The following is a 27534-nucleotide window of genomic DNA, read 5'->3' as shown; positions in this document are numbered from 1 at the left end:
TGCGCCCCTCCAGGTTCAGGAATCACAAAGGTGTGGTGACTACGAGGAATTCGACGGTGTTCTGACAGATTGGACAAAATTAGGACTCACCTTCGGGTGTATCAACTTATAAATTGTATCTTAAAGCTTCCGTACTGTGCAAATGGTTACGTCACTCTCACGTGACGGCCAGCATGCCCTCCTTCGGGACGGGGTGTGTCAAGAGTTGATTTTTACAGTGGTCTCTGAAATTATTATAACTCCTAATTTTAATCTTTGAGATTTAAAACCGATAAAAGTGGTATTTGAGATTGTCCATCGTTAATTATTTTGGTATTTTAGTAAAAAAATCTTTCGTAAATTAAAGAAACTACCAGTTCAAGAGGAAGAGTTGATTTGACAAAAATATCCTCAATTTAACAACCTCATGGAATAGTGGGCAATCTTAGGACAATTTATATTTTAAATATCAGGGATGAGAGTAAGGAGTTATGTCAATCTTATAAACAATTTTGGATAAAAAAAGAACCTTCCTCTTTTAATTCCTAAAATACAATGCATGAGCATGACTAGTTCTCAAATTTTGATTTGTTTGTAACACCTAATAACTCCAAATTTTCTTTTATCTGTTTTATGCCAAGTATACAAAATTTAATATAACAAAGAAGTGGAATTGAAATCACTTGACACGCATATTCCACTAGTAAGTTAAATTACATAATTAATGCATTGAAATCACAAATTCTACTATTTCATCTTAAAAGTATGAATTATGTAGTTTACTTTATTAGTGTAATACGTATAACAACTGATATAAGAAAAGACAAATAGATATTCCTCAACAAATAAGTAGATAAAATGGTAAAGGTATCATAATATTTTGGTTGACATTTGTGGTGATTTGGTTGGCTTGCATGTGCAGCAAAAGAGAAAGGGACTCAAGGGAATGGACAGCATCGACAGTTATTCCGAGTAGCCATCTTTTTATTTTAATTCCCCTAAATTGTATTATTATTCAAAATTATTATAGAAAATAAAAACAAAAAGTGTGAGAAATTCAAAATCAAATACAGTTACCCGGGTCTGGGAGTAAGGGCCCACGCACCACCGTTTCGTAGTCCACCTGCCCTTGCTTTGTAGGACACTGTTCCTGCCGTCGATGTCGATGATGGTGGTCTTTGTCATTTTGAGGATCAACGGCTGAGATGTCCTTGAGTTCTTAGGGGTGGTTATGAGATTTTAGACTTTGGGGGGAGGGCATTTTGGTCAGCAGAGGTCATTGACTGGAAAAGTGAGAAGTGTACCGTACAAAAAAGAAGGCAGAGGTCATTGACTTCAGCTTCTTATATATTGGCTTGTATCCTCACCTCAGTAGCCAGCCATCTGCAACAAAAAAGAAAAACTTGGTAAAAATGGGTAGGTTCCATGCTTGCTTATTCAACCCTACTTTTCACCTCAACATTTTGCTCTTTCTAGTTTTGGCCTCTTCATATCTTTCACTCACTTCAAAATCATGCATCGAGGAAGAGAGAGGAGCACTTCTCAGCTTTAAACAACACCTCACCGATCAGTCCGGTCGGCTATCTTCTTGGGTTGGTCACGATTGCTGTCAATGGGAAGGGATTTCGTGCGACAACCGCACTGGTCATGCTACAAAAATTGACCTCCGTAATACTTATCCAGATCAGTTTAGAAGTTATGAAGAGTGGGAGAAGAAGTATAAAAGGTCTCAGTTGGCAGGTAAGGTAACTTCATCCTTGCTTACCTTGAAACATTTGAGCTACCTAGACCTAAGTTTGAATAATTTCCAAGGGATTCACATTGTTTGCCAACTTCCAACTTTGAGATATCTCAACATCTCCTCTGCATCATCTGGGGGTGAATCTGAATTTCCCAAAAGCATTTTCAACCTTACTAACCTCCAAACACTTGACCTAAGTGAAAATTCTTTCACCGGTCATTTTCCTCCCCAACTTGCAAGCCTCGAATCTCTTAAACACCTTGATTTATCTTCTAATCATCTCAAAGGTAGAATTCCCAAACTCCTTGGAAACTTTTGCAATCTAAAGACCTTAAACCTCGCTTTCAACAAATTTGATGGGGGGTTTCAAGAGCTTTTGAGTGGTTTCTCAAATTGCACAAATAACATATTAGAGTCACTAGATTTGTCTTTCAATCAGTTTGCAACAGAATTGTCCGACTCCTTAAGAGTTCCAACAAACTTGCAGCACCTTCACCTCGGAGGCAACTTGTTTTGGGGCTCGTTTCCAACTTCTGTTGGAAACTTGTCATCCTTGAAAAGTCTAAACCTTCGGGACAACAACATGAACGGATCTATTCCCGAAAGTTTGGGCCAACTCTCTGAGCTAGTTCACCTGGCTTTGTATGGGAATTCATGGGAAGGCATTTTAACAGAAACTCATTTCATAAATCTCACAAGACTGCAATATCTTTCTCTGTCCACGGATGGAGCTATGCCGCTCATTTTCAATGTGAGTTATGAGTGGATTCCCCCCTTCCAGCTCCACACAATTGACATTACAAATTGTAGTGTAGGTCCTGCATTTCCTGTATGGCTTCAATCTCAAACTGAGCTACTTGATGTCACCCTTCGTCGTACCAGAATCTCAGATTCTATACCAGAGGAATGGTTCTTCAACTTATCTTCCAAAGTTGCAAGTTTGGATTTATCGCGCAACCAAATCCGCGGAAAGCTTCAATCCCAACTCAAATTTCCAAATTTAGAGTATATGGATTTGAGTCATAATCAATTTGAAGGTCCACTTCCACATTTATCTTCTGATGCCACTTTTCTTTATCTCAAAAATAATAGTTTTTCCGGGCCTATTCCTTCAAATTTCGGACAACTGATGCCCAAATTAGGAGAGATGAATCTTGCGGAGAATCACTTGAATGGTACAATTCCATCCTCTCTATGCGACATGCAGAACTTGAGAATCCTGTCCCTAAGGAGCAATCAGTTTTACGGAGAATTCCCAAAAACATGGAGTGTGTGGCATGATATATGGGTTGTTGATGTGGCAGACAATAACCTATCTGGTAATATTCCGAGTTCAATGGGTGTCCCGAGTTCTCTATATATATTGAAGATGAACAACAACAATTTTGATGGCGAAATTCCTATCGAGTTGAAAAATGCAACTTCTTTGCTCAGTATTGATCTTGGGGGCAACAAATTAACCGGAAGTGTTCCTTTATGGATCGGATCAGACTACTCCAAGTTGAATACGCTGCGTTTGCACTCCAACTTTTTAAGTGGACATATCCCGCGCCATCTTTGCAATCTTCCCTGCCTTCACATCCTAGACCTTGGCCATAACAATCTTTCAGGGACTATTCCCAAGTGTTTGAAGAATTTGACTGCTTTGACTTTCTCTCCATCCGATAATTATTCAGACCCTATATATTATGAGATCCAAACAACAGTCACGGCGAAAGGAAGCGAACTCGTTTATTACATCACTGCTTTGAAATGGGTTTATAGCATTGATCTTTCATCAAATAATTTAGAAGGAGAAATTCCTAAAGAAATGACCAGCCTCATTGCATTGGGAACATTGAACTTGTCAAGAAATCAGTTAAGGGGGAACATTCCCTCAACGATTGGAAATTTGCGTTGGTTGGAAACTCTTGATCTCTCACACAATCGTCTTTCGGGACAAATTCCTCAGAGTTACTCATCTTTATCGCTCTTGGCTCATGTGAACTTGTCTTTCAACAACTTGGTTGGAAGAATTCCTTCGGGCAACCAACTCCAGACGCTTGAGGACTCTTCCATTTATGAAGGCAATCCATTACTCTGTGGGGTTCCTCTTTCAACTAAGTGCCCGGGAGATGAAACACCGTCTTTTCCCTCTAGTGATGCCGGAGATAATAAAGATGAAGACAATAATGGAAAGCTTTGGCTCTATGTCAGTATCACACTCGGCTTTATCACAGGCTTTTGGGGAGTTTGTGGCACATTAATCGTAAAGAAGTCATGGAGGTATGCGTATTTTCGTTTCTTTGATGATATGAAAGACAAAGTAGCATTAGCAGTTGTATTGAAAGTGGCTCGGTTGCAAAGAAAAATTTGATTCGAAAAAATGTACTTAACTCATATAGTATTCTTATTATGCGTGATGTTTTATGTTGGTCTTTATAATGTGTAATAAGCTACTAGGACACGATGTGTTCTGTTTTAAGTACTTCAGTTGTTTGCTTTGATTAAGATTTAACTTCAATTGCTTGTCGGAAGTTCGAAATTCATATTTGATGCAGATAAAAATAATAATGTTCTAACAACAGTTGCATTCAAGGACTTAATTATCTATTCAAACAAAACAAAAATGTGGATTTACAAAACGCTGAATAAGTTTACAAAGGAACATGTCTTTGATAACATATATCTAAATGAAATCTGAGCCACTCCCAAAACGCTGGAGATCTGGATAAGTGCCCCCCTCCCCCGACCTTGGCAGATTCCGATTAGGCTCAAAACCAGGAACATCTTACGAGCGCCTCGTGGCAATGGCGGATCCAGACTTCTAACATTGGGTGGTCCTAGTATTGGACTTGAATTATCCAAAATCGGATCAGAACCATCCAAAATTGGAGTTAAACTATGAGAAATAATATTGACCAAACTAATCGATAATGTTTTCACGTGTTAATATCATTCCAAACTTCTAATTTCTACACATATCAATTATTAAAACAAAAAATCATATCAGTTAATAAACATATATATATATATATATATATATATATATATATATAACTAACAAATGATCAAATCAAATAGTAAAAAATCATAAATGACATCTAATAAGCATAGCAATAACTATAATCTATTGGAAATTCAAAAAGTTTCATCCATTATATATCTTTTTCAATAGCATCCTGTATTATTAATTTGGGCTAAGATTAGAAAGCTTATTTAAATTTAAAAATTAGGACATTATCAAAAATGCAAAATAGAAATTAAGAAATTCGGTGGTGGTGGACAGGAGAGAGGTGGAGCAGGTGGTGGAGCAGGTGGTGGATCTGTGGAGGGTTGGTGGGTTGCGGATGGAAGGAAAAAAGGAATTGGGAATAGGAGGAAAAAGAGATTTGGGCTTTGGGTATTACTAGAAAAATGTCCGCTCTCTGTATCAGGTTTTCAAACTATAATCGACAACAGTTATGAATAATATCTACAGCAAAATTCACTCAAAAGGCTGCAGCAATACAATCGCATTCTCAAATGCAGTAATTAGACAATGCACATTTTACTTGAGTAATTCCCACAAAATCACAAATTAATCCAGTCATCTCCAAATAATTGAAAAACCAAGAGATAGGTGAATCAATGCGATAAAATAAGCAGTTCAGTTTGCATCAATATTCTATTAAGTTGACATCAAGAATCAATATACAATCAAAATGGCAAATGCGGAAGTATATGTTAACAAAAGTTGCAATGGCTCTAGTTCGCTTATATGTTTGAGTGTCAGTGAGGATTTTGATGATTTAGAAGATGCACCTCAGACTGATTGATGGGACAAAGTCTCTTACATTAACCGGCATGTTGATTTAACCTAAACCTTATTGTTTTTCTTTTGGTTCTAAAAAAAAAAAAACATGAAAAAGATAAAGCTGATCATTCCAATTGTAATTGGGATAAAATATTCTTCACTTTTTTTTTTCCAAAGCTTTTCAATAAAGAAGAGACTGTTTGTATGGTTAGAGGTTTTTCATGCCAGCAAACCTTCTCCAATATTCCCAATGGTCAAACAGTAGTAAAAATGTAATGAAGATGGAGACTGCCCCAGCTTGTCTATGATTAAATGCATGTAGATACTGAGTTTTGTCAAGTTTTTACCAGATTGACTACAGCAGATGATACTTAGTATCAATGTCTTATAATATGTGTTATGTATATGCTTTGTAAACATCTTTTCACTATATTTTTTAGTATAAGAATTTAAATGAATTAGCTATTTCGAAAGAGAGAATGTCAATCATGTGGTTTATTATTTCTTTGAGATTGATGGTGTCTGTTAGATTTAGGACGATGAGATCAAACACCGTTCTGATTTTATGACAGATTTTCATTTTTAGGAATTAATTTGTGGAATAGAATGCACGTTGTTGCCCTGCATTTGGTTTGAACTGTGCTCTTATTTGTAGTATCTTATGCATAGATTGAGTACCTAGTGCACAAGGCTCCCGCTTTACGCAGGTTTGGGAGAGGTGAATGTCGGCTAGCCTTACCCCCATTTATGCATAGATTGAGTACTCGAGAAAAATTTAGGTCACTGATTCATGAAGTATGAAATGTTCTCTTGCATTAAAATTGGTCCTAGCTGTTCCTAAAGTCGTGTTATGCGTGAACTCCTCATTAACTTTTGCGTGAACTACTAATTATGTGATTGCTTTGTTTTAATTTGTCAAAATATTATATCTTCCCTACCATATTAGATCCTTATTTTCAAAGTGAAGTTTCTTCTTCTATTAGGTTTAGTTCTTCGGATTTTACAAATATCAACAGCCTTTGGAAGTCGCTGTACTTAACTATTGACATCTCTCACACAAGTGAACGTAATATTGCATCAGTTGAAGGTGTAAATGTATTGGTGGCCTCATCAATTTATCGATTAAATTGGTACCGCTGAGGATGTCAGATCATGTTAGCGTCCAATCTTTTAAGTTTTGACCGAGTTCATCTATCTTGCATTTCAGAGAGTGGTCTACATATTTTCTAAGTAAATTCAGTGGTATAGTTTAATGATGCAACTGCAACTAAAGAGATAACATCTGCAGACATGATTTTGCAAAATCATAAAACTCTTAAGAGTTTGAACCGTACCCGAAAGTTTATATGAGTTGAAGAAGGACCGTACTTAAGTCGGCAAGATCATAAGCTCTTGAAGCTTCTCCTCCATATCAGAACCACCTGCAGTCCAAATTAACAAAGATTCAAAGCCAAATCAAAGCAAATCAGTGATAATTTAAACAAAAACCCCTAATTATTGTTGTGGAGAGAATTCATATCAAGACCAACTACGTTATTTGATTCGAATTGAATCCAAAAGCAGCACAAACATAAAGGGTAAAGAATTAAGAACCGGAGAACCAAAATGCCAAAATTAAACTCAACATATCTCTCTCTCCTTCTCTCTGTGCAGCCCATACCGCTGCTTGCTTTGCTGCACCTCTGCCTGTCTGCAAGATCTCTCCTCCTCTCCCTCTCTCTCTCTATCTTCTTCTCTCGTCTGCAACAACTCCCTCAATGGCTCAAGCCCATCCAACGAAGCGGACAACATGCCCCCCAAACCCCAAACGTGCAATGACAAAACTAGCCCCATAATCTTCACCCCTGCCCGTCCGATCTGAAATCCAAACTGGCAAAAGAGTAATTTAATTGTTTCAAAACTGCGCCGTTTTGGTCCAGCCCTCTAGGCCTCTGTCTGGCCCTTTGAAACCTGGCAAATCCATAACAAAGATAAAAATTTGGCCTGCAAATCCGTAACAAAGCAAAAATTTGGGTAGAATGGCAATTTGGTAAGGAAATCAACATCAAAGTATTTTTTTACTGTAGCTTATGTATAGTGTCAATTTCCTTGTCATCTTTAGACTATAGTAACTAGCAAATGATGCCCATGCAATGTTGCAGGATTGAAAATTATACTAAAAGTTTATGTACAATACTATTTACGTACAAAAGATACTACTTGAATGTATGTACAACTGTAAATACTATTTACATACAAAAGCTTAGGTACATATATATTTAATAGATATGCTAGATGGTACGCTATGAGGTGTTCATTCTTCTCACATTGGGTTGTTGAGGTGCCTTATCTTCTTTCTTGTCTATGTAATCTTCTCTACTATATTGTTCAAACATAAATGTGTCGTGTTCAATAAAAAATCAGATATACAAAACATTATGAATTTACACAATCCCATATTTATGAAAATTACAATCGAAAACCTAAGCTGCAAGATTTTCCAATTACGAACTCAATCATAATACAACGAATGAAATTATACACACAGTATTACAGACATAATTTTAATCTTCTACTAATTTGATGAAACATGGAAACGTACAAACAACATATAACCAATCATCTTTACAATAAATTCTTCAAAACACAACTTTTATGACCCGCCAAACTGTGAAATAAAAAATAATAATAACTCATTACAAAAGATTTACAAAACACAGGAAAAGTAAAAACATTGGTAACTAATTAGACATGAAAATGCAGAATAAGCCAATTAAGGCATCTTAACAGAAAACTAATACAACCATAGTGTTACTAAGACTCATATCGTCGTAGTAGTACTCTTTGTCCATGTTCAGACTCATATCGAAAAATATGAAATTTGCCTAAACATACTTTCACTGCGAACATGAAGAGCACATAGTGAATCTATGAACAATAATGTCTACCTAAACATAATTTTCTACGATTCTTTGAGCATTCTAAGAGAGTGTTAGCAGATCGAAGATATCAAGAACTACTTGCTGATTTCAAGATGTTGGAGCCTAATCCTATATTATTAGCAAATGTAGAAATGTTGCAGCAAGCGGTGGAGGTTTATACCCCAGAGGTAATTAAACTTTTCCAAAAAGAGTATACATGTTTTCTTGGTTGTAGTATTCACAAAGTTGATAAGCTGAGACGATTACGGAGTACATAGTATTTTGTGCTAGTCAACGTCACGAACAACAACAACAACAACAACAAAGCTTTTTCCCACTAAGTGGGGTCGGCTATATGAATCCTAGAACGCCATTACGCTCGGTTTTGTGTCATGTCCTCCGTTAGATCCAAGTACTCTAAGTCTTTTCTTAGAGTCTCTTCCAAAGTTTTCCTAGGTCTTCCTCTACCCCTTCGGCTCTGAACCTCTGTCCCATAGTCACATCTTCGAACCGGAGCGTCAGTCGGCCTTCTTTGCACATGTCCAAATCACCAGAGCCGATTTTCTCTCATCTTTCCTACAATTTCGGCTACTCCTACTTTACCTCGGATATCCTCATTCCCAATCTTATCATTTCTCGTGTGCCCACACATCCCACGAAGCATCCTCATCTCCGCTACACCCATTTTGTGTACGTGTTGATGCTTCACCGCCCAACATTCTGTGCCATACAACATCGCTGGCCTTATTGCCGTCCTATAAAATTTTCCCTTGAGCTTCAGTGGCCTACGACGGTCACACAACACGCCGGATGCACTCTTACACTTCATCCATCCAGCTCGTATTCTATGGTTGAGATCTCCATCTAATTCTCCGTTCTCTTGCAAGATAGATCATAGGTAGCGAAAACGGTCGCTTTTTGTGATCTTCGCTAGATTGCTCCGGTCATTAGTGTGGATAAGTATATAAATGGATAGAGATAGGAAAGCAAACACAAGATGTACGTGGTTCACCCAGATTGGCTACGTCCACGGAATAGAAGAGTTCTCATTAATTGTGAAGGGTTTACACAAGTACATAGGTTCAAGCTCTCCTTTAGTGAGTACAAGTGAATGATTTATTACAAATGACATTAGGAAATATTATGGGAGAATGATCTCGTAATCACGAAACTTCTAAGTATCGGAGTGTGGTGTTGTCTTGACTTGCCTTATCTGTCTCATAGGTAGATGTGGCATCTTCTCTGGAAGTACTCTTCCTCCATCCAGGGGTGGTATCTTTAACTGGTGGAGATGCACAAGGTAATGTATCAATTTCACTTGAAGCTTACTTGTAGTTTCAGGCTTGGTCAAGCGCGATACAAACTATGTAGTAGGAGTCCCCCAAGTCGCCGAGCTAGGGGGTCTGCTGAAAGAGGTGACAGACAAGGTAAGCAATCAGAGCTCCGACTGATTGTTCACCTTCTCCCCATCTTGCAGCAGCATGAAGGATAAAGAGAAGAAAAATGAGAAGAGATGATATGAGATACTTTTGCTTTTGAAGAAGTAACTTTCCACAGGCTTATTCTTGAACTGAGCTGAAGGGTTTTCTGGTTTCCTCCAGAGTATAAGGCCGACTGGAGAATTTGAGGGTCAAAACAAGTCCATCAAATCTAGAGTACGTTCCACCCTGCTGATATGGGATACTTTTGCTTTTGACAGAGTAATGGATGTATCGGCACGTGTGCTGTTACGCTTGTCTCCACATGCTTCCTTGTATCCTTCGCACTTGCCCTATCTGTTCCTCAAGCAGATGCGGAATCTTCCCTGGAAACATAAGATGTTGAAGATGAGTACTCGAGAGCAATGCCAGGTAAGTAATCAGGTAAGGGGTTCCAGGCAGTCAGTTCCTGGCTGGAAGCTTGATTCCAAGTGCTGACTGATTGCTCTCTTTCTCCTTGTTTTGCAGGTAAAAACAAGGCCAAAGGAAAAGACAGGGAAAAAGCATGATATGGGATACTCTTGCTTTTAACCCTGATGATATGAGATATTCTTGCTCTAGTATAGCTTGTTTGCAGAGGTATTATCGGGGGGAAAGAAAGCTGAATATTTCGAAAGGCTTCGTTGGGAGTGCCCTCTCAGATATGATGAAGGGTTGAGCATTTTTGCAGGTCTGCCTGTCCGTTGGGGATAGAGGTCGACATATATAGGAGTCTCCCTAACAACAAGTAGTAATGCTATTCCTTTACCCTGCTTGGTCATAGCACGGTAGTGGGAGCTGCCAGTTTCACATGTTTTAACTCTGTCAGAGCACTTTGAAAAAAGTGGTCTGTGGTATCTGGCTCTCGAGATTCGGAGAACGATGCCTCTTCGATTTTTGAGAAAGCAATCATGCTGGGGGTCTGGCTCTCGAGATTCGGAGAGCAGTGTCTCTTCGATTTTTGAGGAAGTAATCATGTTGGGAGTCTGGCTCTCGAGATTCGGAGGGCGGTGCCTCTTCGATTTTGGAGCAAGCAATCTTGTTGGGAGTGTTGTCTCGAATGTGAGTAAAGGTTGGGCATGTTTGCTAGTCTACCTTGCCACGAAGCACAAAGGTTGACACACAGGGACTTTCCAATTATCCAGCAATGGTACTGTTCCTTTACCCTCCCTTCGATTTTGAGAAAGTAGTCATGTTGGGAGTCTGGCTCTCGAGATTCGGAGGACGGTGCCTCTTCGATTTTGGAGCAAGCAATCTTGTTGGGAGTGTTTTCTCGAATGTGAGTAAAGGTTGGGCATGTTTGCTAGTCTACCTTGCCACGAAGCACAGAGGTTGACACACAGGGACTTTCCAATTATCCAGCAGTGGTACTGTTCCTTTACCCTTGTGGGTAATAATATGGTAGCTAGACCTTCAAAATTTATGTGTCTAAACTTTGTTAGTGCTGTTTCTTTGCTATTCTTTTACCTTTCTTGGTCAGAGCGATGTAGTGGGAGCTGCAAGCTTCACGTGCTCAACTTTGGCAGAGAACTTTGGCAAAGTTATCTGTGGTACCCATGAGCTATTGTTGCGTGTGGGAAGTGGGTGATTGAACAGTAAGATTCATGTGCTTTCTACTTCACCAGAAGTCTTCGACAGAATGCCCATAATTTCTGCAAAGCTGAGTGTGCGTGTGACAGGTGCTGACAAGGCTAGAAAAGTAGGTGCCTCTTCGATTTCTGAGATCGGCCCTCGTGGTCTCTGAGCAGCCCAGCTTTTGAGAAAGCGAGCGCCTCTTCGATTGATTCGGAGAACGATGCCTCATCGATTTTTGAGAAAGCAATCATGCTGGGGGTCTGGCTCTCGAAGATTCGGGGAGCAGTCTCTTCGATTTTTGAGAAAGTAATCATGTTGGGAGTCTGGCTCTCGAGATTCGGAGGGCGGTGCCTCTTCGATTTTGGAGCAAGCAATCTTGTTGGGAGTGTTTTCTCGAATGTGCGTAAAGGTTGGGCATGTTTGCTAGTCTACCTTGCCACGAAGCACAGAGGTTGACACACAGGGACTTTCCAATTATCCAGCAATGGTACTGTTCCTTTACCCTCTCTTCGATTTTTAAGAAAGTAGTCATGTTGGGAGTCTGGCTCTCGAGATTCGGAGGACGGTGCCTCTTCGATTTTGGAGCAAGCAATCTTATTGGGAGTGTTTTCTCGAATGTGAGTAAAGGTTGGGCATGTTTGCTAGTCTACCTTGCCACGAAGCACAGAGGTTGACACACAGGGACTTTCCAATTATCCAGCAATGGTACTGTTCCTTTACCCTCTCTTCGATTTTTAAGAAAGTAGTCATGTTGGGAGTCTGGCTCTCGAGATTCGGAGGACGGTGCCTCTTCGATTTTGGAGCAAGCAATCTTATTGGGAGTGTTTTCTCGAATGTGAGTAAAGGTTGGGCATGTTTGCTAGTCTACCTTGCCACGAAGCACAGAGGTTGACACACAGGGACTTTCCAATTATCCAGCAGTGGTACTGTTCCTTTACCCTTGTGGGTAATAATATGGTAGCTAGACCTTCAAAATTTATGGGTCTAAACTTTGTTAGTGCTGTTTCTTTGCTATTCTTTTACCCTTCTTGGTCAGAGCGATGTAGTGAGAGCTGCAAGCTTCACGTGCTCAACTTTGGCAAAGTTATCTGTGGTACCCATGAGCTATTGTTGCGTGTGGGAAGTGGGGTGATTGAACAGTAAGATTCATGTGTTTTCTACTTCCCCAGAAGTCTTCGACAGAATGCCCATAATTTCCGCAAAGCTGAGTGTGCGTGTGACAGGTGCTGACAAGGCTGGAAAAGTAGGTGCCTCTTCGATTTCTGAGATCGGCCCTCGTGGTCTCTGGGTAGCCCAGCTTTTGAGAAAGCGAGCGCCTCTTCGATTTCTGAGATCGGCCTTCGTGGTCTTTGAGCAGCCCAACTTTTGAGAAAGCAAACGCCTCTTCGATTTCTGAGATCAACCCTCGTGATCTCTAAGCAGCCCAGCTTTTGAGAAAGCAAACGCCTCTTCGATTTCTGAGCAGGCGACTCTTCGATTTCTGAAGCTCCGTCGAGTGCAGATTTTTATAGGGGCTGGCATTAAGTTCCAAAGCACACTTGAATCTCCACCAGTAGAAGCTTCATTCTTGCACTTCTAAGATCTTGATTTGTCCGACCTCTTCTCTCTTCAACAACTTTGAAAATGTCTGGCCCCTCCGACCGTCGTTTTGACTTGAACCTTGTTGAAGAGGCAGCCCCGCCTTCTCCAGACAACATATGGCGCCCATCCTTCGTCTCCCCTACTGGTCCTCTTACCGTTGGGGATTCCGTGATGAAGAATGATATGACCGCTGCGGTGGTGTCCAGGAACCTTCTCACTCCCAAAGATAACAGACTACTTTCCAAACGGTCTGATGAGTTAGCTGTTAAGGATTCGCTGGCTCTCAGTGTTCAGTGTGCAGGTTCTGTGTCTAATATGGCCCAACGCCTATTTGCTCGAACCCGCCAAGTTGAATCATTGGCGGCTGAAGTGATGAGTCTCAAACAGGAGATTAGAGGGCTCAAGCATGAGAATAAACAGTTGCACCGGCTCGCACATGACTATGCTACAAACATGAAGAGGAAGCTTGACCAGATGAAGGAAACTGATGGTCAGGTTTTACTTGATCATCAGAGATTTGTGGGTTTGTTCCAAAGGCATTTATTGCCTTCGTCTTCTGGGGCTGTACCGCGTAATGAAGCTCCAAATGATCAACCTCTGATGCCTCCTCCTTCTAGGGTTCTGTCCAGTACTGAGGCTCCAAATGATCCCCCTCCGGTGCCTTCTCTTTCTGGGGCTCTACCGACTGCTGAGACTTCTCCTAAGCAACCTTTGTGAAGGCTCCCTCTTGTGTGTTTATTTTGACTCATGTATATGTACATATTTGTAGCTTACTCTTGGTTAAATTTGAACTTGGTTAAATCAACATCACGAACACTTGGTTAAATTTGATTTGAAGCTTGGTCAACGTCGCTTGTTGGTGATGGATGTACATATCAAAAGAGCGTCTGTCCCATAGTTTTCCTAGGTCTTCCTCTACCCCTTCGGCCCTGAACCTCTGTCCCATAGTCGCATCTTCTAATCGGAGCGTCAGTAGGCCTTCTTTGCACATGTCCAAACCACCGTAACCGATTTTCTCTCATCTTTCCTTCAATTTCGGCTACTCCTACTTTACCCCGGATATCCTCATTCCTAATCTTATCCTTTCTCGTGTGCCCACACATCCAACGAAGCATCCTCATCTCCGCTACACCCATTTTGTGTACGTGTTGATGTTTCACCGCCCAACATTCTGTGCCATACAGCATCGCCGGCCTTATTGCCGTCCTATAAAATTTTCCCTTGAGCTTCAGTGGCATACGGCGGTCACATAACACGCCGGATGCACTCTTCCACTTCATCCATCCAGCTTGTATTCTATGGTTGAGATCTCCATCTAATTCTCCGTTCTTTTGCAAGATAGATCCTAGGTAACGAAAACGGTCGCTCTTTGGTATTTCTTGATCTCCGATCCTCACCCCTAACTCGTTTTGGCCTCCATTTGCACTGAACTTGCACTCCATATATTCTGTCTTTGATCGGCTTAGGCGAAGACCTTTAGATTCCAACACTTCTCTCCAAAGGTTAAGCTTTGCATTTACCCCTTCCTGAGTTTCATCTATCAACACTATATCGTCTGCGAAAAGCATACACCAAGGAATATCATCTTGAATATGTCCTGTTAACTCATCCATTACCAACGCAAAAAGGTAAGGACTTAAGGATGAGCCTTGATGTAATCCTACAGTTATGGGAAAGCTTTCGGTTTGTCCTTCATGAGTTCTTACGGCAGTCTTTGCTCCTTCATACATATCCTTTATAGCTTGGATATATGCTACTCGTACTCCTTTCTTCTCTAAAATCCTCCAAAGAATGTCTCTTGGGACCCTATCATACGCTTTTTCCAAATCTATAAAGACCATGTGTAAATCCTTTTTCCCATCTCTATATCTTTCCATCAATCTTCGTAAGAGATAGATTGCCTCCATGGTTGAGCGCCCTGGCATGAATCCGAATTGGTTGTCCGAAACCCGTGTCTCTTGCCTCAATCTATGCTCAATGACTCTCTCCCAGAGCTTCATTGTATGACTCATTAGCTTAATACCCCTATAGTTCATGCAATTTTGTACGTCGCCCTTATTCTTGTAGATAGGCACCAAAGTGCTCGTTCGCCACTCATTTGGCATCTTCTTTGTTTTCAAAATCCTATTGAAAAGGTCAGTGAGCCATGTTATACCTGTCTCTCCCAAAAGTTTCCACACTTCGATTGGTATATTGTCTGGGCCTATTGCTTTTTTATGCTTCATCTTCTTCAAAGCTACAACCACTTCTTCCTTCCGGATTCGACGATAAAAAGAGTAGTTTCTACACTCTTCTGAGTTACTCAACTCCCCTAAAGAAGCACTCATTTCATGTCCTTCATTGAAAAGATTATGAAAATAACCTCTCCATCTGTCTTTAACCGCGTTCTCTGTAGCAAGAACATTTCCATCCTCATCCTTGATGCACCTCACTTGGTTTAGGTCCCTTGTCTTCTTTTCCCTTGCTCTAGATAGTTTATAGATATCCAACTCTCCTTCTTTGGTATCTAGTCGTTTATACATATCGTCGTAAGCCGCTAACTTAGCTTCTCTGACAGCTTTCTTCGCCTCTTGCTTCGCTTTTCTATACATTTCACCATTTTCATCGGTCCTCTCCTTGTATAAGGCTTTACAACATTCCTTCTTAGCCTTCACCTTTGTTTGTACCTCCTCATTCCACCACCAAGATTCCTTTTGGTGTGGGGCAAAGCCCTTGGACTCTCCTAATACCTCTTTTGCTACTTTTCGGATACAACTAGCCATGGAATCCCACATTTGGCTAGCTTCCCCCTCTCTATCCCACACACATTGGGTGATTACCTTCTCTTTGAAAATGACTTGTTTTTCTTCTTTTAGATTCCACCATCTAGTCCTTGGGCACTTCCAAGTCTTGTTCTTTTGTCTTACTCTTTTGATATGTACATCCATCACCAACATCACGAACATCACGAACACTTGGTCAACGTCACGAACACTTGGTTAAATTTGAAGCTTCAACACATATAGTTGATTGTAGCTGTATGAAATTCTCTTTTGTTGGGATTTTATGTGGTCATGCAATCAAAGTGCTTGATAAGAATAATGTGAAGAAAAAAAAAATCTCATCACAGTACATATTAAATCAATGGACAAGAGCGGCAAGGGCTAGAGATATGAAAGATTACCATGAAGTGGGTGCTCATGACAATCCTAAAGAATCTATGGGAAAACGTTATAGCCATTTGTGTAGCAATTTTCATGAAATTGCTTCCTTAGCTGCAGAACATGACAACTTAATTGAGTATGCACATCATCGTTCAATTGAGATGCTTAAAGGCTTGGAAGAAATAAAGAAAAGCCTTGGTGAAAAAGATTGCACAAGTGGTGTTCAAAATTTGAAAGGCAAGGTTGATTCAACTGGTAAAGAACATGTTGAGATAATGGTTGAGCCTAATAATTGTGAAACAACAATTGTTTGTGCAGTTAAGAGAAAAGCTACGGTCAAACGTCCACGTGGTCGATTGAAGGACCCACTTGAACAAAAAAAGTCTAAGTCGACATCCAAGCGTAAAAAAACTCCCAAAAGACGACAAATAGCTATGGAGGTACCTAAATTGTATTCTTTGCATGTACGAAGTGATTAATGTGTTATCTTGCAAATGTAATTTTATTTTTTTGGTCAAATTTTTTTGTAGGAATTTACTTGCACATGTGAAAGTTCACAAACACTCTAGGGTATAGGACATGAGGCTCATTTATTTGATAGCTTGCCTCAAGTAAGGACCTTTAACTCTTTTAATTTTAATAAAGTTATATCAAAATTTAATTTCTAGACATAAGAATTGAGCTTGAGAATTCAAACTTACTCTTTAAACATAAATGTAGGGATATGTCCATGTTGGTACTGATTCAGAACAACATTTTCAAGCTACACAAGAAATTCAATGCACCAAGGTATTGCCTTACTTTTAAAGAATTTTTAGCTTGTCAACTTCTTCTATCTCGTTTTTATTTTCTAATATATTAATTTCAACTCTCATTTTTTTTCTTTCACCTCTCATAGGATATATCAAAGGGAACCACGTTTTCATTTTTAACTTCTGGAAGTTTGGACGAGATTACATGTTGGTACCAAAATGTCCCTCTCACTCAATTGCTTAATGTGAGTATTACATATATGACAACTATAAATACATACAAACAAATATAGATGTGTAGAAAATGTTGATCCTCTTATATATTTAACTGCTTGACTTTTTGTGTGTAGAAATCAACAACAAATTTCCATGCCTTTTCACAAGATGAAGGAGCCAAACAAAATGGAAATTGAGCAGGACTTCATTTGTAGATTGTTTGTAAAATGGAAAATTGGAGGTGTGGAGTATACACCCAATATTTTGGCTTCCTGCAATATGAAGAAAAAATTGGAAGATGTTTCTTTTTGTTTTTGGCAAATTTTGTGCGGCATAGAAAGTTGAAGTGGAGGTTTCACATTTTTCCTTTTGAATTGTACTACGTAAGTTAAAATAACTTGTAATTGTCATTTAATTGGCATGGCTGCTTCCCAAAATAGTTATTCTATTCTTGTATACAAGTATTTCTATCAATGCATTCTCATACAAAAAATTTCTTTAAATACTGATTTAATGCAATCCATGAGCTAAATGCTTAAATCAGAAAAATTTCTTTAACCCAGATACACCTATAGTATAGTGCAGGGTATAAAATATCGATAATATCAAAAATATCAGTAGTCCAAAAACACAGAAATTTCGGGATATTATCGATATTGATAAAAATTGAATAAAAACCACGAAAATTGTAAGAAAAACTTGGAAATTTTTATTGAAACTTTGCAGGATGTTTATTTAGTCAATTATCTATTAGTTTATCACAAAAAATTGGAAGGAAATGCATTGCATGATAGATATAACTTATTTAAGTTGATTATATAGCGAGCTGGCAAACATTATGAGTGTAGAAAATATGTAGTAATTAATGAAAGAAGTTTAAACACACCATAATCATTTATATATAATGAATTAGTACAATATTTTACACTTTGTACATTGCATGGTAAGATACATGAGTGACTGAGTAAGGTCTAAAATATCGATGATATCGGAAATATCGGTAGTAAAAAAAAATATCGGTAGTCCAAAAACACGGAAATTTCGACGTAAATATCGGGATATTATGAATATTTTAGACCATGAGTGCAGCAAAGTTTTTCTTAAACCTTGATGTATATCACTATAAAATTATCCCAAATATATATCAAAGATTGCAGAAATTCAGACTATCAGTAATGAGACAGCCGGAATGTTTTACCCTAATCTTCTTAGGATTTTAACTAAACAACTTGCTTCTGTAACAGCTATATTAAAGCATAAATATTCATGAACACTCATCACCAATAGCAAAAAGGCACAAAGTACTTTTACAGAAATCTAAAGATCATTTTATCCTCTTCGAAGATCGATCGATTCCAGAGAAAGGGAGAGAGGAGGAGGGAGACGGAGGCAAGAGGATAAAAATGACGGAGGCGATTTATTGGAAGCATGTCTTGTCTTGTGTTGCTAGTCAATAAGTCAGTGGAATCCTCACAAAATCCCTCAATTTCCTCCCTCACCCTCTGCAACACTGGCAGATCCCTCACATGCTCCTTCAATCCGGTCCGTCAGATTTGGAATGTAATTACTTTAGTCTAAAGAAGCCTTTTCAATTGCACTATTCAAATGAATAGTAACTTGGAGTGGATTTTGAGTTATTTACAAAATTACCATCATCTCTTCACTGCAAATTGAAAATTTCGATTTATTTACAAAATTACCACCGGTTTTGCACAATTTAAGAGCTCCTACGCGTCAGTCATCATGGAGCTTCGACTACATTTCCTTTCGTTTCCATCCCCATTTCTTTCCCTCTTTTTCTCTCCCGACTCTCTCTCACTGCCCTATTCTCTCACTCCCACTCACCATCTCACTCCAGGCAATACATACATGAACTCGATGAGAAGCCACCATCTCTTATCTACAAAGCGAAGAAGAACTCAGCAGATTGTATGTTATTCCTCCCCAATATTTTCTGTATGTTTTCTTCAATTATTTGTTTTTGGGTTTGTTTCTTTCCCGAGAATAAGAAGAAAGAAACAGGAAAAATTAATATTGGGTAGTTAATTTATGTTGGAGTGTTATATTTATTCAAGACATCAGGGGAATTAGGTACATAATTGATTGATTACCTGAGTGAATTTCTTTTATTTTTTCTAAAAGAATTTGTTTTTTTTTTCTGGGATTTTGATGTTTTCTTGAATTTTACCACTTTGGTCGTGGCAACTTACCGTTATAAGTCTACGGAGTAAGTTGCACAATTATGCAACTTACCGTTATAAGTCTACGGAGTAAGTTGCATAATTGTGCGGCATCTTTTATATGCAAAGAAGAGACGTGTTGAATCTCACTCCGCCATTCGCCCCTCCGTCCTCTCATGATCTCTCACACCCTCTCTCTAATTTCAGAACAATATTAAGCAGCTTGAGCTCTCTTTGCATTGAATCAATGGGAGTCATCTAGAGGTGATTTTTCTTTGCCTTTTTGTTGGGTTAGTGAATTTTTAGCTTAATTTGGGTAGTGTAGGTTCCGTTTTGGCTTAATTTCAATTTTCAACTCTAATAAAATATTGGTTTTAGGGATTTCTTCTTTTTATCATCTTCATGTTTGATTGGTGATTTAGCGTTTGGATTGTCTACTTCTTTGATGAAAACTCTCACCGTTGGGACTAATATAGGTTTCTCATATTTTCTTGCACCATTTGTCACGCCCCGATCCCAACATACGTCCAGAATCGACACATGACGTCACCAATACCCGTACATCTAACATACCCCGCCTCCGGGATATGTACAAAGCATAAATCAAGATTCAAATTTCATAGCATTTTTCGTACAATTTATGACTGCATCCAACCTCTTCGTTAGACTGCCTACGTACCCTCAATAGGGATCAAGCCATTCGTAGTTCAACGTTCATCAAACTTTAATCTTTTCGTAAAATACTTATAGTGAAAAAAACATAGGGTACCACACTACGCATCAACCACAAGCCATACACAACTATCATCTTGTCATGCACGCAGGTATGCTATTCCCACACATATATTTTCCACTTCATCCTTCATATAAATCACTACATTTCACATGATTCTCCATTTCAAAATTTGCAACATCTCAAAGAACAATCAATGGATCACCATGCTATTCTCTAGCCAAAATAGTCAACGAGTCTAATTATAATGACAAAAATCACAACCAACATTATTACACAATCACATCAAACAACAACACATCATATACCAAAATGCAGGGCTAGAGTGACACATTTTGGCCGAAGCCTACATCTCAGAAGTTGATATCAATCCAAGGAACTAACAAGTCAATGATACGATTTCGGACCATCACTCAACGAAATCCAAACCAGGATACGATTCCGGACTATCACTCAACGGAATCGTAGAGTATAAGGGATTCCGGACCATCACTCAACGGAATCCAAACAGAACTTAGTTCCGAACCATTCAACAGAACCGAACGGAAGTCCAAGAAGCATAACTACGGCTCGAAGGAACAAGACAGGATTCAAGTTACTCAATTCACGAAGACTCAACAAAACGAACTAATATCGAGCAACAAATCCCCATCACAATGGGTTATCGGTCCATTACTATATCTCACATCTCCCAAGCAATTCAATAGGCATTTCAATCACATGACACAACCATTTTCAATTCACAAGTCAAATCACATTTCACTACATTATACCAATCACTATGCTTCCAACATTATATCTCTATCCATAGCTTGTAACATATCAGGGAATCACGAAGCACAATATTAATATTTAATTACGTTAAGCAATCAGTGAGATAGCACATCATTTCACGAGTTTAATTAAAGAACTCTACATAATTCCCTACTTGAGTTATGGATAATAACATGATAATTCTAATTTGTATGCACAAGATCCATTGTGCATAATTCTCATTCACTCGAATATAGGATTCTAAGATAACCTTATGGAAATGAGCAAAAACAAGGATTCCGAACCACTCAACGAAATCCAACAACATTGGGTTCCGGACCACTCCACCGAACCAAATTACAAGTATGAGATAATCTATAAAAAGAAAGACCATTGATCACAGTTTATAACCTCAAATATAAGTTCGTAAATATGAAAACATAATCAAGTATCTAACAACTCCGAATAAGTCACTTAGACATCCAACGACTTATCCCATTCAAACCATCAAGATTCTCAAAAACCATCATTCATATGTACATTAAAACTAGGGCCAGAGGGACGCAATTCAACTGAAGCCCACATAAGTAACCAAACAAGAAGTGGCCCCCCCCCCAAAGCAGATTAACCAAGCAGAGCCACCCTTAAGAAAGTAACCAAGTAGGTAGTGACCCCCCAATGTGGATTAACCAAGCAGAGTCACCCCTACAACTATTAGGAAGTGATCACCCAATACGGATTAACCAAGCATGATCACTCCTAAGCATACATGGCCATAAGGATTACCCAACGCGGGTTAACTAAGCGCGATCCATATATAGTATGGTCCCCCAATGCGGATTAACCAAGCAGGACCACTAGTCAAAATAATCAGGTAGGTAGTGATCACCCAATGCGGATATACCAAGCATGATCACTCCTAGAATGCGTATGGTCCCCTAATGCGGATATACCAAGCAGGACCATCAATGTACAACTACTACATGGTGCAGTAAACTCAACACCTCAACTTATCCACATCTCAACCCCAATGAGTTACAATGTAGTCGCCTACACCATCAACTTCTCGAGGTCACCACTAATATGTCACCCAAGCATATAAGTGCTACAACATACCTCTAATAGGATTCTAGGATCACATTGTCATGAAAATAATCATACTCATCATCAGTGGCGGATCCAGGAATCTTACCCCAAGGGGTCACAGTGTAAAAGTTCAAATAAAAATTTAGGATGGAAAAACATATTGAAAATGAAATCATAGTACTTTCATTCATAATTCATAATGGAAACAATATTACAAACTATTGTCCTTCAGAGCAGCCTTGTCCTTCACCTCTTGTGCCGTCTGCTTCATGCCACTCGGTTATTGTCTATCCAGTGTCCATCCATTTCTAATCAATTTATCTCTACACATTTCTTCGTCACTATGTTGGAGTTCATATTGAAAACACTTAACACAGTACAAATGTAAAATCCTCAAACGCTATCCCATGAAAAAAAAAAAAAAAAAAAAACCAGTTCCTGGACAACATTTAAAAATTGATCCAAAATAAAGCAGAAAATTTCACATTCCATCACAAATTATGTAGGAAATAATTTAAAAAACAGTAGTGACTAACCAGAAGCAGTGTCATAAGTAGCATCAGAAGCCTTCTTAGAACTATCCTTCAAAAAATTCTCATCATCCTGCTTCAAAAAATTCTCATTATCCTGCTTCAGCCCAAGTCCTCCGGTGATTTTCTCTTTAGCCCACTCCGTCCACGACTCCGACCCTTCTTTACCCTCTCTCGCCTTCTCCGCCGCCCTCGCGTCATCCGTCTGCCTTGACTGGTCCTTAAACTCCACAAACTCATCAAGAACTTCCTCGTTCGCAGACGGCGTATGCCCCACGCTGGAGCCGCGGCATACGGTGGCAAGCATCACCACCACCGCCACCGCAATGACAAGGAGTAGTTTGTAAGATTGCTTTGCACCCATGACCGTATAAACGTTTTCTGAAGATTCAAATCTGAAATGTATTTTCTGAAAAACTGAAGGTTTTGAGACGTTTTCTGAAAGGATCAGGAAGCAATGTGTGAAAGTTTAGGGTTGGGGAGGACTCCTGCCGAGTTTTGAAAAAAAAGAAGCGCGCGAGCGCTGCTTCTTCTTCCTCTTCCTGACGACCCCGACGACCCCAGCTCCAAGAGGTCGCATATGGGAGCTTCAAGGTTGTTTCCATGGTTTCCAAGGGGTCGTGCGACCCCGACGACCTCACTGTGGATCCGCCCCTGCTCATCATTCACATTACTAAAAGGATAATTAAACTCACATATATCACAACCATCATTAGTACATAAGCCAAATCATGCTAATAAGCATATGTCTACGGCTAAATATATAAAATCACATTTCAATAGAAATCGCATTTATAATACCAAGCCATATTCACAAATGATATAAATATAAGAATTTAAAGTATCGTCAACTGTAAGAATATCCAAGTGGTGGACCTATCTAAATACACTCAACCAACAACATTTCATAAATCGAATGCCACACATCGGAATATCCGACTTTTTTCTAAAAATTCTCATATTTTACAAGAATGAAGATCTCAACAAGGGAAACATTATTCACAACTAGGCCAACAACAAATTTTAACCGGAAACCATCCAAATTCATCGGGGAAAACCGGGTTTCTAGGGTTTTAAACACCCAACTCTAAAACGAATACGAAAGCACAAACCAAGCATACCAACTTGGAGATTATGAAGAGTAGATGAAGTTTCATACCTCACTCGAAGGAAATGGTTGCCGGAATCACCGGAAAACCCACGGGACTTTGCTGCCTCGAACTGGAAAAGTGGATCAGAAAATGGGAAATCTAACACCACAGGGTCGTAGGGCTCTTCAAGAGCTTTCCATTGACACCAAGATCACCCAAAACGGAGCTCGAATGAAGAAGATATGAACAGGTCAAGTTTATGGGTCAAAAGGGTCGAAAATGCCCAAAAAGGGGTCAAAATCAGACCCTCCTCCCCCCCTTTTTTTTTCTGTCCGTTCCCTTTTATTTCCCATTTCTCCCTGGTCACTCTCCCACTATGTGGGAGTTTTAAAATAAATTAAAATATAAAGATTAGTAACACAACTTCAAATATCCGTAACTATACCGTTAAAATTCGGACTCGCAAGCGGCTTTCACCTATACGTTCGTGACCTCGAAATCTATTCAATGATATAAATTGTGACCTCGAAAGGTCCACGGATTTTAAATAATTAATCTCCAAACTTCGTAACTAATTTAATTAAAATCTTAATTCAAACAAATTAAAATAAATTCTCGAAAAATAATATAAAATCTCAATAATACAAATACATAGATTATAACAGTGAAATCCAGGAACGAGATTTCACACCATTTGTAAGGGATTTAATTTTCCTTTTATGGGTTTTCTTATACTCAAGGTATGATACATTATGGAATTCATGGTTCAATTGGAAACCACGATGACATATCAACGTGTGTAGGACCCTTGATTTTGTATTATTTACATTCCTGCCATTGCCAAAAAGCATGGGCTACAGAGACAAAGAGAGGGAGATAGGCGGGGGATGGCAGGGAGGGGAAGGGAGAGGGAGGAGTGAGGTTGCCATAAAAAGGGGTTATGGTTGATTTTTTTTCTCCTCAAATCAAGGGTTGGTGTCGGGATTGAGGGATGTGTCAAAATTGCCAATAGAAGCCTAAATTAATGGGTAGCTGTCGGTGATTGAGAGATTGAGAGGGAGAAAATTGGGGGAGGTTGTCACTGACCCGATGGAGTGAGGGATTTTGTGAGGATTACACTGACTTATTGACTAGGAACACAAGACAAGACATGCTTCTGGTAAACCGCCTTCGTCGTTTTCCTCCTCTCACCTCCGTTTACCTCCTCTCCCCTTCTTCATCTCCCTCCTCCTCTCTCTCTCTATGGAATCGATCGATCTTCGAAGAGGATAAAAAGATTTGAAATGGTGTGCTTCTTCTACTGTGATTCTGTGTTTTTTATTTTTTTGGGTTTGGCTTCTTCTGTTATTCCACTACTAATTTACAAAAATAATGAATTTTGTACATTTTTGTTTTTATTTTACTTTTTGTTATATTTCATTGCAATATCAAATAGAGTTGATATTTTAAAATCTCACTGCAATTTTTTTTGTTATATTGTTGGTGGGTATCTTTAATTATGCCCTGAAGGAGGAAGGCAAAGAGGACATACCTGGGTTTGGGGCATAAAAGGGATCTTTAGATTTCTGTGAAAGTACTTTGTGCCTTTTTGCTATTGGTGATGAACGTTCATGAATATTTATGCTTTAATATAGCTGTTACAGGAGCAAGTTGTTTAGTTAAAATCCTAAGAAGATTAGGGTAAAACATTCCGGCTGTCTCATTATTGATAGTCTGAATTTCTGCAATCTCTGAGATATATTTGGGATAGTTTCATAGTGATATACATCAAGGTTCAAGAAAAACTTTGCTGCACTGCACTATAGGAGTATCTGGTTGATAAAATTTTTTTGATTTAAGCATTTAGCTCCTCGACTGCATTAAATCAGTATTTAAAGAAATTTTTGTCTGAGAATGCATTGATAGAATTTTTTTGGCCCAAAAATTAATTCACGGAGCTTCCTGCGAGTTAGTCTTAGCTTTTGATTTAATTTTTTTTAGAATTATTATCATTTTTTTTATCTCTGCTGCTGTTTTGGATTTTTCTTAATGATTTTTATGCGATGTTCATCTGTGTAGGCACTCAAATTAGTGTTTTGGAGTGCATCTTGACCAGACCACCACAAAAGAGAAAACGGAAACCAAAATCAGAGCCATCAAAACAAACAAATGTTGGTATGTCCTAAAAAAGGTTGGTTTGTGCACTTTCAAAGAATATATGGAAGAAGAGAATATTCATCATGGTGTAGAATGTGATGGTAATGTGGTTGAAAAAGATAAAATATTGCACGAAAAGATCTCGGAGCTCATTGACGAAAATATGCAGCACCGGGCTGAGTTGATAAGGAGAAACAAGGAGAATAGTGAAACAATTGAGTGGCTTTTATCCCAGGTGCATAAGCTAACGGATGAGAACAAAATTTTGGGGATTAATCTGGGAATCCATAAGGATACTACTGATCATACAATTGCAATCCATAAGGATGCTACTGATTATACAATTACAAGGCAAAACAAGCCTCAGTTTTCAAAGTCTAAGTCCATGGGGCCATCTTTCCCTGGAAGGCTCACTGGATGCCTAGAACTTGGATCTTAATTAGCTACTTTTCAACTTTAGTAGGTAGCGTTATAAGTTTTCAAATGTATCTGTTTACATGCTTTCATAATACATGTGAAGATTCCGAGTCAATTATAACATATTTCAATTTTTAATTTTATGAGTATAGAAAAGGAACTTAATGCTTCGTTATTTTGATCTTGCAGCTGAAGCCAAGTCTGGATAGAGAGAAAGATCTCATGGCAAGAATCATGGACTTGATGAAGGTGAGGTTAACAAAGTGTGCTTTAGCACCAAGATTGGAATCTGGGTGCTCTGAGTTTTGTTTTGTTGTGATTTTTCTATAATCTAGATGCTGAAATACTTGGAGTTGGAATTAATAAGAATTGATTGAACATGGATTTTTTATTAGATTGGTATGGCTGACATAGTTAAGAAGTAGTTTAAGATGCAGTGATAAGGGAATTTCTTTAACTGAACATATTTGTTTTCGTGAGGTAGATAGAATCCTCTGTAATTTAATTAATTAGATTGAAATTTGGGGTCTGGATTCTTAAACTATGGTGATTAATGTAGCTTTTTTGGTGAATTTTTCAAGTGGGGAAAAAGAGGTGGGTGTGGGATTTATATTGTTATTCTCAGTTGGTATATAAATATTTGAGTGTGCAAGAAATGGTTACCATACAAGAAATACAAGAACTGAAATTAGAAGGGATAAGGGCAATTTGCAGAGGGTTGGTTCGGGGATGGTAAAAGTTGCGTACGTGGGGAGATTAATGGTGGTGGTTTCGTGGTGGTGTAGTTCTCCGTGAAAAATGGCGACGGTGGTCGCCTTGCTATTTTTGTGCAGCGAGCACAGCATCAAGAGAGAGAGAGAGAGAGAGAGAGAGAGAGAGAGAGAGAGAGAGGTGAGAGAAATAGGGAGAGTAGTAGAGAGGGAGTGAGACATGAGGGTGGTGGCAAGCTGGTGCCTCGAGGGAGTGGTGAGTGAAGTGGTGATGGTTTCTCGAACGGGAGATTTATGGTTTACTAGAGAACTTGACTCTCTCTCAGTCTGGTCTTTGGAGAAGAAAACCAAACATAGCTATGCATTAGCAAAATTTGAAATGAGGGTTTTTAATCTTTGGCATGCTATTGTCTTTATTTGATCATTCTTTGAAAAAAATTCTGATGGACAAGTGAAATAAACTGAATGAAAACTTGGAGAAGAAGTTCCGATTTTTAATATCTTTAATCGGGGATTATTGTGATGCCCTTTGACAAAAATGTGAATGCATTATGTTGCTTAGAACACAAGTCAATATTTTTTAAACTGGAACAAAACTCCATTATCTAGACTTGAGTTTTGCTAAAATTGTTTTATAAATTTCATTATAGTTAACAAAAAATAAACTTATGAAATCTCAATTATGATTGTTCATGTGCCCCTACTGAGAAATGTGTTAGGTATGATGGATGCTATAGATAGAAAAATGTTGGCTTAAGGTTGGATTCCAGGTAAATATG

The 27534-nt window shown here is 38.8% G+C and overlaps 2 long non-coding RNA genes across 5 annotated transcripts in view; one reads left to right on the top strand and one right to left on the bottom strand.

The window, feature by feature from the left end:
* Positions 1 to 27534, top strand: part of LOC114827717 (uncharacterized) — a 40173-nt gene that overhangs the window by 2877 nt on the left and 9762 nt on the right. Inside the window, exon 2 of one of the 2 annotated variants that reach the window (XR_011571933.1) lies at positions 902 to 1086. The exons of the other annotated variant lie outside the window; for it this stretch is intronic. This is a non-coding gene — a long non-coding RNA (uncharacterized lncRNA). Of the gene's footprint in view, positions 1 to 901; positions 1087 to 27534 lie in introns of those variants that run through there. 2 annotated transcript variants of the gene reach the window in all.
* On the bottom strand, positions 4288 to 7293 carry LOC108174345 (uncharacterized). 3 transcript variants are annotated; one of them, XR_003776927.2, is made up of 3 exons: positions 7156 to 7293; positions 6830 to 6916; positions 4288 to 4553 (listed from the first exon to the last, which is right to left on the bottom strand). It is a non-coding gene; the product is annotated as an uncharacterized lncRNA (long non-coding RNA). The 3 variants fall into 3 exon arrangements; XR_001791160.3 differs by having other exon boundaries at positions 7121 to 7265; XR_011571932.1 differs by having other exon boundaries at positions 7105 to 7254.

This window comes from Malus domestica, chromosome 10 (assembly GCF_042453785.1).
Source record: "Malus domestica chromosome 10, GDT2T_hap1".
NCBI classification, from domain to species: domain Eukaryota; kingdom Viridiplantae; phylum Streptophyta; class Magnoliopsida; order Rosales; family Rosaceae; genus Malus; species Malus domestica.
The sequence above is the reverse complement of the archived record's forward strand: the minus strand, read 5'-3'. Positions and strand labels throughout refer to the sequence as shown.